The sequence below is a fragment of the Phalangium opilio genome, unplaced genomic scaffold (assembly GCF_054372755.1).
Source record: "Phalangium opilio isolate 3A_F unplaced genomic scaffold, DU_Popi_V2 ptg000090l_1, whole genome shotgun sequence".
Taxonomy (NCBI): Eukaryota; Metazoa; Arthropoda; class Arachnida; order Opiliones; family Phalangiidae; genus Phalangium; species Phalangium opilio.
Genome location: NW_028324195.1, coordinates 235,903 through 249,733, shown reverse-complemented (window position 1 = coordinate 249,733; position 13,831 = coordinate 235,903). Strand labels below are relative to the sequence as shown.

The window sequence follows — 13,831 nt, the reverse complement described above, 5'->3', positions numbered from 1 at the left end:
GGGTTCAAATTCCGGACGGACCCGAGTTTTGCAGAAGTAATTTGGTGACTACTTAAATGCAACTAATTAAATTGTAGGCCTACGAGTTGAGCATGTCTCGCTGTCATACATGATCCGTTGGTTTTGGGGTATGTTACTCGCTTCGGGTGTGAGTGGTCCCGGGTTCAAATCCCGGACGGACCCGAGTTTTGCAGAAGTAATTTGGTGACTATTTAAATGCAACGAGTTGAATTGTAGTCCTACGAGTGTAGCATGTTTCAGTGTCATGCATGGTCCGTTGGTCTAGGGGTATGATACTCGCTTAGGGTGCGAGGGGTCCCGGGTCAAATCCCAGACGGACACGAGTTTTTGCAGAAGTAATTTGGTGACTATTTAAATGCAACTAGTTATATTGTAGGCCTACGAGTGTAGCATGTTTCAGTGTCATACATGGTCCGTTGGTCTAGGGGTATGATACTCGCTTAGGGTGCGAGGGGTCCCCGGTTAAAATCCCGGACGGCCCGAGTTTTTGCAGAAGTAATTTGGTGACTATTCAAATGCAACGAGTTAAATTGTAGAACTACGAGTTGAGCATGTTTCAGTGTCATACTTCGTCCGTTGGTCTAGAGGTATGATACTCGCTTAGGGTGCGAGGGGTCCCCGGTTAAAATCCCGGACGGACCCGAGTTTTGCAGAAGTAATTTGGTGACTATTTAAATGTAACTAGTTAAATAGTAGCACTACGAGTTGAGCATGTTTCAGTGTCATATTTCGTCCGTTGGTCTAGAGGTATGATACTCGCTTAGGGTGCGAGGGGTCCCCGGTTAAAATCCCGGACGGACCCGAGTTTTGCAGAAGTAATTTGTGACTATTTAAATGTAACTAATTAAATAGTAGCACTACGAGTTGAGCATGTTTCAGTGTCATATTTCGTCCGTTGGTTTAGGGGTATGATACTCGCTTCGGGTGTGAGTAGTCCCGGGTTCAAATCCCGGACGGACCCGAGTTTTGCAGAAGTAATTTGGTGACTATTTAAATGCAACGAGTTATATTGTAGGCCTACGAGTGTAGCATGTTTCAGTGTCATACATGGTCCGTTGGTCTAGGGGTATGATACTCGCTTAGGGTGCGAGGGGTCCCGCGTTCAAATCCCAGACGGACACGAGTTTTTGCAGAAGTAATTTGGTGACTATTTAAATGCAACTAGTTATATTGTAGGCCTACGAGTGTAGCATGTTTCAGTGTCATACATGGTCCGTTGGTCTAGGGGTATGATACTCGCGGTATGATACTCGCTTCGGGTGTGAGTGGTCCCGGGTTCAAATTCCGGACGGAACCGAGTTTTGCAGAAGTAATTTGGTGACTACTTAAATGCAACTAATTAAATTGTAGGCCTACGAGTTGAGCATGTCTCGCTGTCATACATGATCCGTTAGTTTTGGGGTATGTTACTCGCTTCGGGTGTGAGTGGTCCCTGGTTCAAATCCCGGACGGACCCGAGTTTTGCAGAAGTAATTTGGTGACTATTTAAATGCAAGGAGTTAAATTGTAGGCCTACGAGTGTAGCATGTTTCAGTGTCATGCATGGTCCGTTGGTCTAGGGGTATGATACTCGCTTAGGGTGCGAGGGGTCCCGGGTTCAAATCCCGGACGGACCCGAGTTTTGCAGAAGTAATTTGGTGACTATTTAAATGCAACGAGTTAAATTGTAGGCCTACGAGTTGAGCATGTTTCAGTGCCATATTTCGTCCGTTGGTCTAGGGGTATGATACTCGCTTAGGGTGCGAGGGGTCCCGGGTTCAAATCCCAGACGGACACGAGTTTTTGCAGAAGTAATTTGGTGACTATTCAAATGCAACGAGTTAAATTGTAGGACTACAGGTTGAGCATGTTTCAGTGTCATATTTCTTCCGTTGGTCTAGGGGTATGATACTCGCTTAGGGTGCGAGGGGTCCCGGGTTCAAATCCCAGACGGACACGAGTTTTTGCAGAAGTAATTTGGTGACTACTTAAATGCAACTAATTAAATTGTAGGCCTACGAGTTGAGCATGTCTCGCTGTCATACATGATCCGTTAGTTTTGGGGTATGTTACTCGCTTCGGGTGTGAGTGGTCCCGGGTTCAAATCCCGGACGGACCCAAGTTTTGCAGAAGTAATTTGGTGACTATTTAAATGTAACTAGTTAAATAGTAGGACTACGAGTTGAGCATGTTTCAGTGTCATATTTCGTCCGTTGGTTTAGGGGTATGATACTCGCTTCGGGTGTGAGTAGTCCCGGGTTCAAATCCCGGACGGACCCGAGTTTTGCAGAAGTAATTTGGTGACTATTTAAATGCAACGAGTTAAATTGTAGGCCTACGAGTTGAGCATGTTTCAGTGTCATATTTCGTCCGTTGGTCTAGAGGTATGATACTCGCTTAGGGTGCGACGGGTCCCGGGTTCAAATCCCAGACGGACACGAGTTTTTGCAGAAGTAATTTGGTGACTATTTAAATGCAACTAGTTATATTGTAGGCCTACTAGTGTAGCATGTTTCAGTGTCATACATGGTCCGTTGGTCTAGGGGTATGATACTCGCGGTATGATACTCGCTTCGGGTGTGAGTGGTCCCGGGTTCAAATTCTGGACGGAACCGAGTTTTGCAGAAGTAATTTGGTGACTACTTAAATGCAACTAATTAAATTGTAGGCCTACGAGCTGAGCATGTCTCGCTGTCATACATGATCCGTTGGTTTTGGGGTATGTTACTCGCTTCGGGTGTGAGTGGTCCCGGGTTCAAATCCCGGACGGACCCGAGTTTTGCAGAAGTAATTTGGTGACTATTTAAATGTAACCAGTTAAATAGTAGGACTACGAGTTGAGCATGTTTCAGTGTCATATTTCGTCCGTTGGTTTAGGGGTATGATACTCGCTTCGGGTGTGAGTAGTCCCGGGTTCAAATCCCGGACGGACCCGAGTTTTGCAGAAGTAATTTGGTGACTATTTAAATGCAACGAGTTATATTGTAGGCCTACGAGTGTAGCATGTTTCAGTGTCATACATGGTCCGTTGGTCTAGGGGTATGATACTCGCTTCGGGTGTGAGTGGTCCCGGGTTCAAATCCCGGACGGACCCGAGTTTTGCAGAAGTAATTTGGTGACTACTTAAATGCAACTAATTAAATTGTAGGCCTACGAGTTGAGCATGTCTCGCTGTCATACATGATCCGTTGGTTTTGGGGTATGTTACTCGCTTCGGGTGTGAGTGGTCCCGGGTTCAAATCCCGGACGGACCCGAGTTTTGCAGAAGTAATTTGGTGACTATTTAAATGCAACGAGTTAAATTGTAGGCCTACGAGTGTAGCATGTTTCAGTGTCATGCATGGTCCGTTGGTCTAGCGGTATGATACTCGCTTAGGGTGCGAGGGGTCCCGGGTTCATATCCCGGACGGACCCGAGTTTTGCAGAAGTAATTTGGTGACTATTTAAATGCAACTAGTTATATTGTAGGCCTACGAGTGTAGCATGTTTCAGTGTCATACATGGTCCGCTGGTCTAGGGGTATGATACTCGTGGTATGATACTCGCTTCGGGTGTGAGTGGTCCCGGGTTCAAATTCCGGACGGACCCGAGTTTTGCAGAAGTAATTTGGTGACTATTTAAATGCAACGAGTTAAATTGTAGGCCTACGAGTTGAGCATGTTTCAGTGCCATATTTCGTCCGTTGGTCTAGGGGTATGATACTCGCTTAGGGTGCGAGGGGTCCCGGGTTCAAATCCCAGACGGACACGAGTTTTTGCAGAAGTAATTTGGTGACTATTCAAATGCAACGAGTTAAATTGTAGGACTACAGGTTGAGCATGTTTCAGTGTCATACATGATCCGTTGGTTTTGGGGTATGTTACTCGCTTCGGGTGTGAGTGGTCCCGGGTTCAAATCCCGGACGGACCCGAGTTTTGCAGAAGTAATTTGGTGACTATTTAAATGCAACGAGTTGAATTGTAGTCCTACGAGTGTAGCATGTTTCAGTGTCATGCATGGTCCGTTGGTCTAGGGGTATGATACTCGCTTAGGGTGCGAGGGGTCCCGGGTTCAAATCCCAGACGGACACGAGTTTTTGCAGAAGTAATTTGGTGACTATTTAAATGCAACTAGTTATATTGTAGGCCTACGAGTGTAGCATGTTTCAGTGTCATACATGGTCCGTTGGTCTAGAGGTATGATACTCGCTTAGGGTGCGAGGGGTCCCCGGTTAAAATCCCTGACGGACCCGAGTTTTGCAGAAGTAATTTGGTGACTATTTAAATGTAACTAGTTAAATAGTAGCACTACGAGTTGAGCATGTTTCAGTGTCATATTTCGTCCGTTGGTCTAGAGGTATGATACTCGCTTAGGGTGCGAGGGGTCCCCGGTTAAAATCCCGGACGGACCCGAGTTTTGCAGAAGTAATTTGGTGACTATTTAAATGTAACTAATTAAATAGTAGCACTACGAGTTGAGCATGTTTCAGTGTCATATTTCGTCCGTTGGTTTAGGGGTATGATACTCGCTTCGGGTGTGAGTAGTCCCGGGTTCAAATCCCGGACGGACCCGAGTTTTGCAGAAGTAATTTGGTGACTATTTAAATGCAACGAGTTATATTGTAGGCCTACGAGTGTAGCATGTTTCAGTGTCATACATGGTCCGTTGGTCTAGGGGTATGATACTCGCTTAGGGTGCGAGGGGTCCCGCGTTCAAATCCCAGACGGACACGAGTTTTTGCAGAAGTAATTTGGTGACTATTTAAATGCAACTAGTTATATTGTAGGCCTACGAGTGTAGCATGTTTCAGTGTCATACATAGTCCGTTGGTCTAGGGGTATGATACTCGCTTAGGGTGCGAGGGGTCCCCGGTTAAAATCCCGGACGGCCCCGAGTTTTTGCAGAAGTAATTTGGTGACTATTCAAATGCAACGAGTTAAATTGTAGGACTACGAGTTGAGCATGTTTCAGTGTCATACTTCGTCCGTTGGTCTAGAGGTATGATACTCGCTTAGGGTGCGAGGGGTCCCCGGTTAAAATCCCGGACGGACCCGAGTTTTGCAGAAGTAATTTGGTGACTATTTAAATGTAACTAGTTAAATAGTAGGACTACGAGTTGAGCATGTTTCAGTGTCATATTTCGTCCGTTGGTTTAGGGGTATGATACTCGCTTCGGGTGTGAGTAGTCCCGGGTTCAAATCCCGGACGGACCCGAGTTTTGCAGAAGTAAATTGGTGACTATTTAAATGCAACGAGTTATATTGTAGGCCTACGAGTGTAGCATGTTTCAGTGTCATACATGGTCCGTTGGTCTAGGGGTATGATACTCGCTTCGGGTGTGAGTGGTCCCGGGTTCAAATCCCGGACGGACCCGAGTTTTGCAGAAGTAATTTGGTGACTATTTAAATGCAACTAGTTATATTGTAGGCCTACGAGTGTAGCATGTTTCAGTGTCATACATGGTCCGCTGGTCTAGGGGTATGATACTCGTGGTATGATACTCGCTTCGGGTGTGAGTGGTCCCGGGTTCAAATTCCGGACGGACCCGAGTTTTGCAGAAGTAATTTGGTGACTATTTAAATGCAACTAGTTATATTGTAGGCCTACGAGTATAGCATGTTTCAGTGTCATACATGGTCCGCTGGTCTAGGGGTATGATACTCGTGGTATGATACTCGCTTCGGGTGTGAGTGGTCCCGGGTTCAAATTCCGGACGGACCCGAGTTTTGCAGAAGTAATTTGGTGACTACTTAAATGCAACTAATTAAATTGTAGGCCTACGAGTTGAGCATGTCTCGCTGTCATACATGATCCGTTGGTTTTGGGGTATGTTACTCGCTTCGGGTGTGAGTGGTCCCGGGTTCAAATCCCGGACGGACCCGAGTTTTGCAGAAGTAATTTGGTGACTATTTAAATGCAACGAGTTAAATTGTAGTCCTACGAGTGTAGCATGTTTCAGTGTCATGCATGGTCCGTTGGTCTAGGGGTATGATACTCGCTTAGGGTGCGAGGGGTCCCGGGTTCAAATCCCAGACGGACACGAGTTTTTGCAGAAGTAATTTGGTGACTATTTAAATGCAACTAGTTATATTGTAGGCCTACGAGTGTAGCATGTTTCAGTGTCATACATAGTCCGTTGGTCTAGGGGTATGATACTCGCTTAGGGTGCGAGGGGTCCCCGGTTAAAATCCCGGACGGCCCCGAGTTTTTGCAGAAGTAATTTGGTGACTATTCAAATGCAACGAGTTAAATTGTAGGACTACGAGTTGAGCATGTTTCAGTGTCATACTTCGTCCGTTGGTCTAGAGGTATGCTACTCGCTTAGGGTGCGAGGGGTCCCCGGTTAAAATCCCGGACGGACCCGAGTTTTGCAGAAGTAATTTGGTGACTATTTAAATGTAACTAGTTAAATAGTAGGACTACGAGTTGAGCATGTTTCAGTGTCATATTTCGTCCGTTGGTTTAGGGGTATGATACTCGCTTCGGGTGTGAGTAGTCCCGGGTTCAAATCCCGGACGGACCCGAGTTTTGCAGAAGTAAATTGGTGACTATTTAAATGCAACGAGTTATATTGTAGGCCTACGAGTGTAGCATGTTTCAGTGTCATACATGGTCCGTTGGTCTAGGGGTATGATACTCGCTTCGGGTGTGAGTGGTCCCGGGTTCAAATCCCGGACGGACCCGAGTTTTGCAGAAGTAATTTGGTGACTATTTAAATGCAACTAGTTATATTGTAGGCCTACGAGTGTAGCATGTTTCAGTGTCATACATGGTCCGCTGGTCTAGGGGTATGATACTCGTGGTATGATACTCGCTTCGGGTGTGAGTGGTCCCGGGTTCAAATTCCGGACGGACCCGAGTTTTGCAGAAGTAATTTGGTGACTACTTAAATGCAACTAATTAAATTGTAGGCCTACGAGTTGAGCATGTCTCGCTGTCATACATGATCCGTTGGTTTTGGGGTATGTTACTCGCTTCGGGTGTGAGTGGTCCCGGGTTCAAATCCCGGACGGACCCGAGTTTTGCAGAAGTAATTTGGTGACTATTTAAATGCAACGAGTTAAATTGTAGTCCTACGAGTGTAGCATGTTTCAGTGTCATGCATGGTCCGTTGGTCTATTGGTATGATACTCGCTTAGGGTGCGAGGGGTCCCGGGTTCAAATCCCAGACGGACACGAGTTTTTGCAGAAGTAATTTGGTGACTATTTAAATGCAACTAGTTATATTGTAGGCCTACGAGTGTAGCATGTTTCAGTGTCATACATGGTCCGTTGGTCTAGGGGTATGATACTCGCTTAGGGTGCGAGGGGTCCCCGGTTAAAATCCCGGACGGCCCGAGTTTTGCAGAAGTAATTTGGTGACTATTTAAATGTAACTAGTTAAATAGTAGCACTACGAGTTGAGCATGTTTCAGTGTCATATTTCGTCCGTTGGTCTAGAGGTATGATACTCGCTTAGGGTGCGAGGGGTCCCCGGTTAAAATCCCGGACGGACCCGAGTTTTGCAGAAGTAATTTGGTGACTATTTAAATGTAACTAGTTAAATAGTAGGACTACGAGTTGAGCATGTTTCAGTGTCATATTTCGTCCGTTGGTTTAGGGGTATGATACTCGCTTCGGGTGTGAGTAGTCCCGGGTTCAAATCCCGGACGGACCCGAGTTTTGCAGAAGTAATTTGGTGACTATTTAAATGCAACGAGTTATATTGTAGGCCTACGAGTGTAGCATGTTTCAGTGTCATACATGGTCCGTTGGTCTAGGGGTATGATACTCGCTTAGGGTGCGAGGGGTCCCGCGTTCAAATCCCAGACGGACACGAGTTTTTGCAGAAGTAATTTGGTGACTATTTAAATGCAACTAGTTATATTGTAGGCCTACGAGTGTAGCATGTTTCAGTGTCATACATAGTCCGTTGGTCTAGGGGTATGATACTCGCTTAGGGTGCGAGGGGTCCCCGGTTAAAATCCCGGACGGCCCCGAGTTTTTGCAGAAGTAATTTGGTGACTATTCAAATGCAACGAGTTAAATTGTAGGACTACGAGTTGAGCATGTTTCAGTGTCATACTTCGTCCGTTGGTCTAGAGGTATGATACTCGCTTAGGGTGCGAGGGGTCCCCGGTTAAAATCCCGGACGGACCCGAGTTTTGCAGAAGTAATTTGGTGACTATTTAAATGTAACTAGTTAAATAGTAGGACTACGAGTTGAGCATGTTTCAGTGTCATATTTCGTCCGTTGGTTTAGGGGTATGATACTCGCTTCGGGTGTGAGTAGTCCCGGGTTCAAATCCCGGACGGACCCGAGTTTTGCAGAAGTAAATTGGTGACTATTTAAATGCAACGAGTTATATTGTAGGCCTACGAGTGTAGCATGTTTCAGTGTCATACATGGTCCGTTGGTCTAGGGGTATGATACTCGCTTCGGGTGTGAGTGGTCCCGGGTTCAAATCCCGGACGGACCCGAGTTTTGCAGAAGTAATTTGGTGACTATTTAAATGCAACTAGTTATATTGTAGGCCTACGAGTGTAGCATGTTTCAGTGTCATACATGGTCCGCTGGTCTAGGGGTATGATACTCGTGGTATGATACTCGCTTCGGGTGTGAGTGGTCCCGGGTTCAAATTCCGGACGGACCCGAGTTTTGCAGAAGTAATTTGGTGACTATTTAAATGCAACTAGTTATATTGTAGGCCTACGAGTATAGCATGTTTCAGTGTCATACATGGTCCGCTGGTCTAGGGGTATGATACTCGTGGTATGATACTCGCTTCGGGTGTGAGTGGTCCCGGGTTCAAATTCCGGACGGACCCGAGTTTTGCAGAAGTAATTTGGTGACTACTTAAATGCAACTAATTAAATTGTAGGCCTACGAGTTGAGCATGTCTCGCTGTCATACATGATCCGTTGGTTTTGGGGTATGTTACTCGCTTCGGGTGTGAGTGGTCCCGGGTTCAAATCCCGGACGGACCCGAGTTTTGCAGAAGTAATTTGGTGACTATTTAAATGCAACGAGTTAAATTGTAGTCCTACGAGTGTAGCATGTTTCAGTGTCATGCATGGTCCGTTGGTCTAGGGGTATGATACTCGCTTAGGGTGCGAGGGGTCCCGGGTTCAAATCCCAGACGGACAAGAGTTTTTGCAGAAGTAATTTGGTGACTATTTAAATGCAACTAGTTATATTGTAGGCCTACGAGTGTAGCATGTTTCAGTGTCATACATAGTCCGTTGGTCTAGGGGTATGATACTCGCTTAGGGTGCGAGGGGTCCCCGGTTAAAATCCCGGACGGCCCCGAGTTTTTGCAGAAGTAATTTGGTGACTATTCAAATGCAACGAGTTAAATTGTAGGACTACGAGTTGAGCATGTTTCAGTGTCATACTTCGTCCGTTGGTCTAGAGGTATGCTACTCGCTTAGGGTGCGAGGGGTCCCCGGTTAAAATCCCGGACGGACCCGAGTTTTGCAGAAGTAATTTGGTGACTATTTAAATGTAACTAGTTAAATAGTAGGACTACGAGTTGAGCATGTTTCAGTGTCATATTTCGTCCGTTGGTTTAGGGGTATGATACTCGCTTCGGGTGTGAGTAGTCCCGGGTTCAAATCCCGGACGGACCCGAGTTTTGCAGAAGTAAATTGGTGACTATTTAAATGCAACGAGTTATATTGTAGGCCTACGAGTGTAGCATGTTTCAGTGTCATACATGGTCCGTTGGTCTAGGGGTATGATACTCGCTTCGGGTGTGAGTGGTCCCGGGTTCAAATCCCGGACGGACCCGAGTTTTGCAGAAGTAATTTGGTGACTATTTAAATGCAACTAGTTATATTGTAGGCCTACGAGTGTAGCATGTTTCAGTGTCATACATGGTCCGCTGGTCTAGGGGTATGATACTCGTGGTATGATACTCGCTTCGGGTGTGAGTGGTCCCGGGTTCAAATTCCGGACGGACCCGAGTTTTGCAGAAGTAATTTGGTGACTACTTAAATGCAACTAATTAAATTGTAGGCCTACGAGTTGAGCATGTCTCGCTGTCATACATGATCCGTTGGTTTTGGGGTATGTTACTCGCTTCGGGTGTGAGTGGTCCCGGGTTCAAATCCCGGACGGACCCGAGTTTTGCAGAAGTAATTTGGTGACTATTTAAATGCAACGAGTTAAATTGTAGTCCTACGAGTGTAGCATGTTTCAGTGTCATGCATGGTCCGTTGGTCTATTGGTATGATACTCGCTTAGGGTGCGAGGGGTCCCGGGTTCAAATCCCAGACGGACACGAGTTTTTGCAGAAGTAATTTGGTGACTATTTAAATGCAACTAGTTATATTGTAGGCCTACGAGTGTAGCATGTTTCAGTGTCATACATGGTCCGTTGGTCTAGGGGTATGATACTCGCTTAGGGTGCGAGGGGTCCCCGGTTAAAATCCCGGACGGCCCGAGTTTTGCAGAAGTAATTTGGTGACTATTTAAATGTAACTAGTTAAATAGTAGCACTACGAGTTGAGCATGTTTCAGTGTCATATTTCGTCCGTTGGTCTAGAGGTATGATACTCGCTTAGGGTGCGAGGGGTCCCCGGTTAAAATCCCGGACGGACCCGAGTTTTGCAGAAGTAATTTGGTGACTATTTAAATGTAACTAGTTAAATAGTAGCACTACGAGTTGAGCATGTTTCAGTGTCATATTTCGTCCGTTGGTTTAGGGGTATGATACTCGCTTCGGGTGTGAGTAGTCCCGGGTTCAAATCCCGGACGGACCCGAGTTTTGCAGAAGTAATTTGGTGACTATTTAAATGCAACGAGTTATATTGTAGGCCTACGAGTGTAGCATGTTTCAGTGTCATACATGGTCCGTTGGTCTAGGGGTATGATACTCGCTTAGGGTGCGAGGGGTCCCGCGTTCAAATCCCAGACGGACACGAGTTTTTGCAGAAGTAATTTGGTGACTATTTAAATGCAACTAGTTATATTGTAGGCCTACGAGTGTAGCATGTTTCAGTGTCATACATAGTCCGTTGGTCTAGGGGTATGATACTCACTTAGGGTGCGAGGAGTCCCCGGTTAAAATCCCGGACGGCCCCGAGTTTTTGCAGAAGTAATTTGGTGACTATTCAAATGCAACGAGTTAAATTGTAGGACTACGAGTTGAGCATGTTACAGTGTCATACTTCGTCCGTTGGTCTAGAGGTATGATACTCGCTTAGGGTGCGAGGGGTCCCCGGTTAAAATCCCGGACGGACCCGAGTTTTGCAGAAGTAATTTGGTGACTATTTAAATGTAACTAGTTAAATAGTAGGACTACGAGTTGAGCATGTTTCAGTGTCATATTTCGTCCGTTGGTTTAGGGGTATGATACTCGCTTCGGGTGTGAGTAGTCCCGGGTTCAAATCCCGGACGGACCCGAGTTTTGCAGAAGTAATTTGGTGACTATTTAAATGCAAGTAGTTATATTGTAGGCCTACGAGTGTAGCATGTTTCAGTGTCATACATGGTCCGCTGGTCTAGGGGTATGATACTCGTGGTATGATACTCGCTTCGGGTGTGAGTGGTCCCGGGTTCAAATTCCGGACGGACCCGAGTTTTGCAGAAGTAATTTGGTGACTACTTAAATGCAACTAATTAAATTGTAGGCCTACGAGTTGAGCATGTCTCGCTGTCATACATGATCCGTTAGTTTTGGGGTATGTTACTCGCTTCGGGTGTGAGTGGTCCCGGGTTAAAATCCCGGACGGACCCAAGTTTTGCAGAAGTAATTTGGTGACTATTTAAATGTAACTAGTTAAATAGTAGGACTACGAGTTGAGCATGTTTCAGTGTCATATTTCGTCCGTTGGTTTAGGGGTATGATACTCGCTTCGGGTGTGAGTAGTCCCGGGTTCAAATCCCGGACGGACCCGAGTTTTGCAGAAGTAATTTGGTGACTACTTAAATGCAACTAGTTATATTGTAGGCCTACAAGTGTAGCATGTTTCAGTGTCATACATGGTCCGTTTGTCTAGGGGTATGATACTCGCTTTGGGTGTGAATGGTCCCGGGTTCAAATCCCGGACGGACCCGAGTTTTGCAGAAGTAATTTGGTGACTACTTAAATGCAACTAATAAAATTGTAGGCCTACGAGTTGAGCATGTCTCGCTGTCATACATGATCCGTTAGTTTTGGGGTATGTTACTCGCTTCGGGTGTGAGTGGTCCCTGGTTCAAATCCCGGACGGACCCGAGTTTTGCAGAAGTAATTTGGTGACGATTTAAATGCAACTAGTTATATTGTAGGCCTACGAGTGTAGCATGTTTCAGTGTCATACATGGTCCGCTGGTCTAGGGGTATGATACTCGTGGTATGATACTCGCTTCGGGTGTGAGTGGTCCCGGGTTCAAATTCCGGACGGACCCGAGTTTTGCAGAAGTAATTTGGTGACTACTTAAATGCAACTAATTAAATTGTAGGCCTACGAGTTGAGCATGTCTCGCTGTCATACATGATCCGTTGGTTTTGGGGTATGTTACTCGCTTCGGGTGTGAGTGGTCCCGGGTTCAAATCCCGGACGGACCCGAGTTTTGCAGAAGTAATTTGGTGACTATTTAAATGCAACGAGTTAAATTGTAGGCCTACGAGTGTAGCATGTTTCAGTGTCATGCATGGTCCGTTGGTCTAGCGGTATGATACTCGCTTAGGGTGCGAGGGGTCCCGGGTTCATATCCCAGACGGACACGAGTTTTTGCAGAAGTAATTTGGTGACTATTTAAATGCAACTAGTTATATTGTAGGCCTACGAGTGTAGCATGTTTCAGTGTCATACATGGTCCGTTGGTCTAGGGGTATGATACTCGCTTAGGGTGCGAGGGGTCCCGGGTTCATATCCCAGACAGACACGAGTTTTTGCAGAAGTAATTTGGTGACTATTTAAATGCAACTAGTTATATTGTAGGCCTACGAGTGTAGCATGTTTCAGTGTCATACATGGTCCGTTGGTCTAGGGGTATGATACTCGCTTAGGGTGCGAGGGGTCCCGGGTTCAAATCCCGGACGGACCCGAGTTTTGCAGAAGTAATTTGGTGACTATTTAAATGCAACTAGTTATATTGTAGGCCTACGAGTGTAGCATGTTTCAGTGTCATACATGGTCCGCTGGTCTAGGGGTATGATACTCGTGGTATGATACTCGCTTCGGGTGTGAGTGGTCCCGGGTTCAAATTCCGGACGGACCCGAGTTTTGCAGAAGTAATTTGGTGACTATTTAAATGCAACTAGTTATATTGTAGGCCTACGAGTGTAGCATGTTTCAGTGTCATACATGGTCCGTTGGTCTAGGGGTATGATACTCGCTTAGGGTGCGAGGGGTCCCCGGTTAAAATCCCGGACGGCCCGAGTTTTGCAGAAGTAATTTGGTGACTATTTAAATGTAACTAGTTAAATAGTAGCACTACGAGTTGAGCATGTTTCAGTGTCATATTTCGTCCGTTGGTCTAGAGGTATGATACTCGCTTAGGGTGCGAGGGGTCCCCGGTTAAAATCCCGGACGGACCCGAGTTTTGCAGAAGTAATTTGGTGACTATTTAAATGTAACTAGTTAAATAGTAGCACTACGAGTTGAGCATGTTTCAGTGTCATATTTCGTCCGTTGGTTTAGGGGTATGATACTCGCTTCGGGTGTGAGTAGTCCCGGGTTCAAATCCCGGACGGACCCGAGTTTTGCAGAAGTAATTTGGTGACTATTTAAATGCAACGAGTTATATTGTAGGCCTACGAGTGTAGCATGTTTCAGTGTCATACATGGTCCGTTGGTCTAGGGGTATGATACTCGCTTAGGGTGCGAGGGGTCCCGCGTTCAAATCCCAGACGGACACGAGTTTTTGCAGAAGTAATTTGGT

At 46.0% G+C, this 13,831-nt stretch overlaps 8 non-coding genes across 8 annotated transcripts; all 8 read left to right on the top strand.

Annotated features, from left to right (window-relative positions):
• Positions 1-1,565: 1,565 nt before the first annotated feature.
• TRNAP-AGG (transfer RNA proline (anticodon AGG)) lies at positions 1,566-1,637 on the top strand. Its single transcript has one exon. It is a non-coding gene; the product is annotated as a tRNA-Pro (tRNA).
• A 1,385-nt stretch (positions 1,638-3,022) lies between these two features.
• On the top strand, positions 3,023-3,094 carry TRNAP-CGG (transfer RNA proline (anticodon CGG)). Its single transcript has one exon. It is a non-coding gene; the product is annotated as a tRNA-Pro (tRNA).
• Positions 3,095-3,342: 248 nt separating this feature from the next.
• Positions 3,343-3,414, top strand: TRNAP-AGG (transfer RNA proline (anticodon AGG)). Its single transcript has one exon. It is a non-coding gene; the product is annotated as a tRNA-Pro (tRNA).
• Positions 3,415-5,280: 1,866 nt separating this feature from the next.
• TRNAP-CGG (transfer RNA proline (anticodon CGG)) lies at positions 5,281-5,352 on the top strand. Its single transcript has one exon. It is a non-coding gene; the product is annotated as a tRNA-Pro (tRNA).
• A 1,238-nt stretch (positions 5,353-6,590) lies between these two features.
• On the top strand, positions 6,591-6,662 carry TRNAP-CGG (transfer RNA proline (anticodon CGG)). The gene has a single exon. It is a non-coding gene; the product is annotated as a tRNA-Pro (tRNA).
• A 1,704-nt stretch (positions 6,663-8,366) lies between these two features.
• Positions 8,367-8,438, top strand: TRNAP-CGG (transfer RNA proline (anticodon CGG)). Its single transcript has one exon. It is a non-coding gene; the product is annotated as a tRNA-Pro (tRNA).
• A 1,238-nt stretch (positions 8,439-9,676) lies between these two features.
• TRNAP-CGG (transfer RNA proline (anticodon CGG)) lies at positions 9,677-9,748 on the top strand. Its single transcript has one exon. It is a non-coding gene; the product is annotated as a tRNA-Pro (tRNA).
• A 3,174-nt stretch (positions 9,749-12,922) lies between these two features.
• Positions 12,923-12,994, top strand: TRNAP-AGG (transfer RNA proline (anticodon AGG)). The gene has a single exon. It is a non-coding gene; the product is annotated as a tRNA-Pro (tRNA).
• Positions 12,995-13,831: the final 837 nt, after the last annotated feature.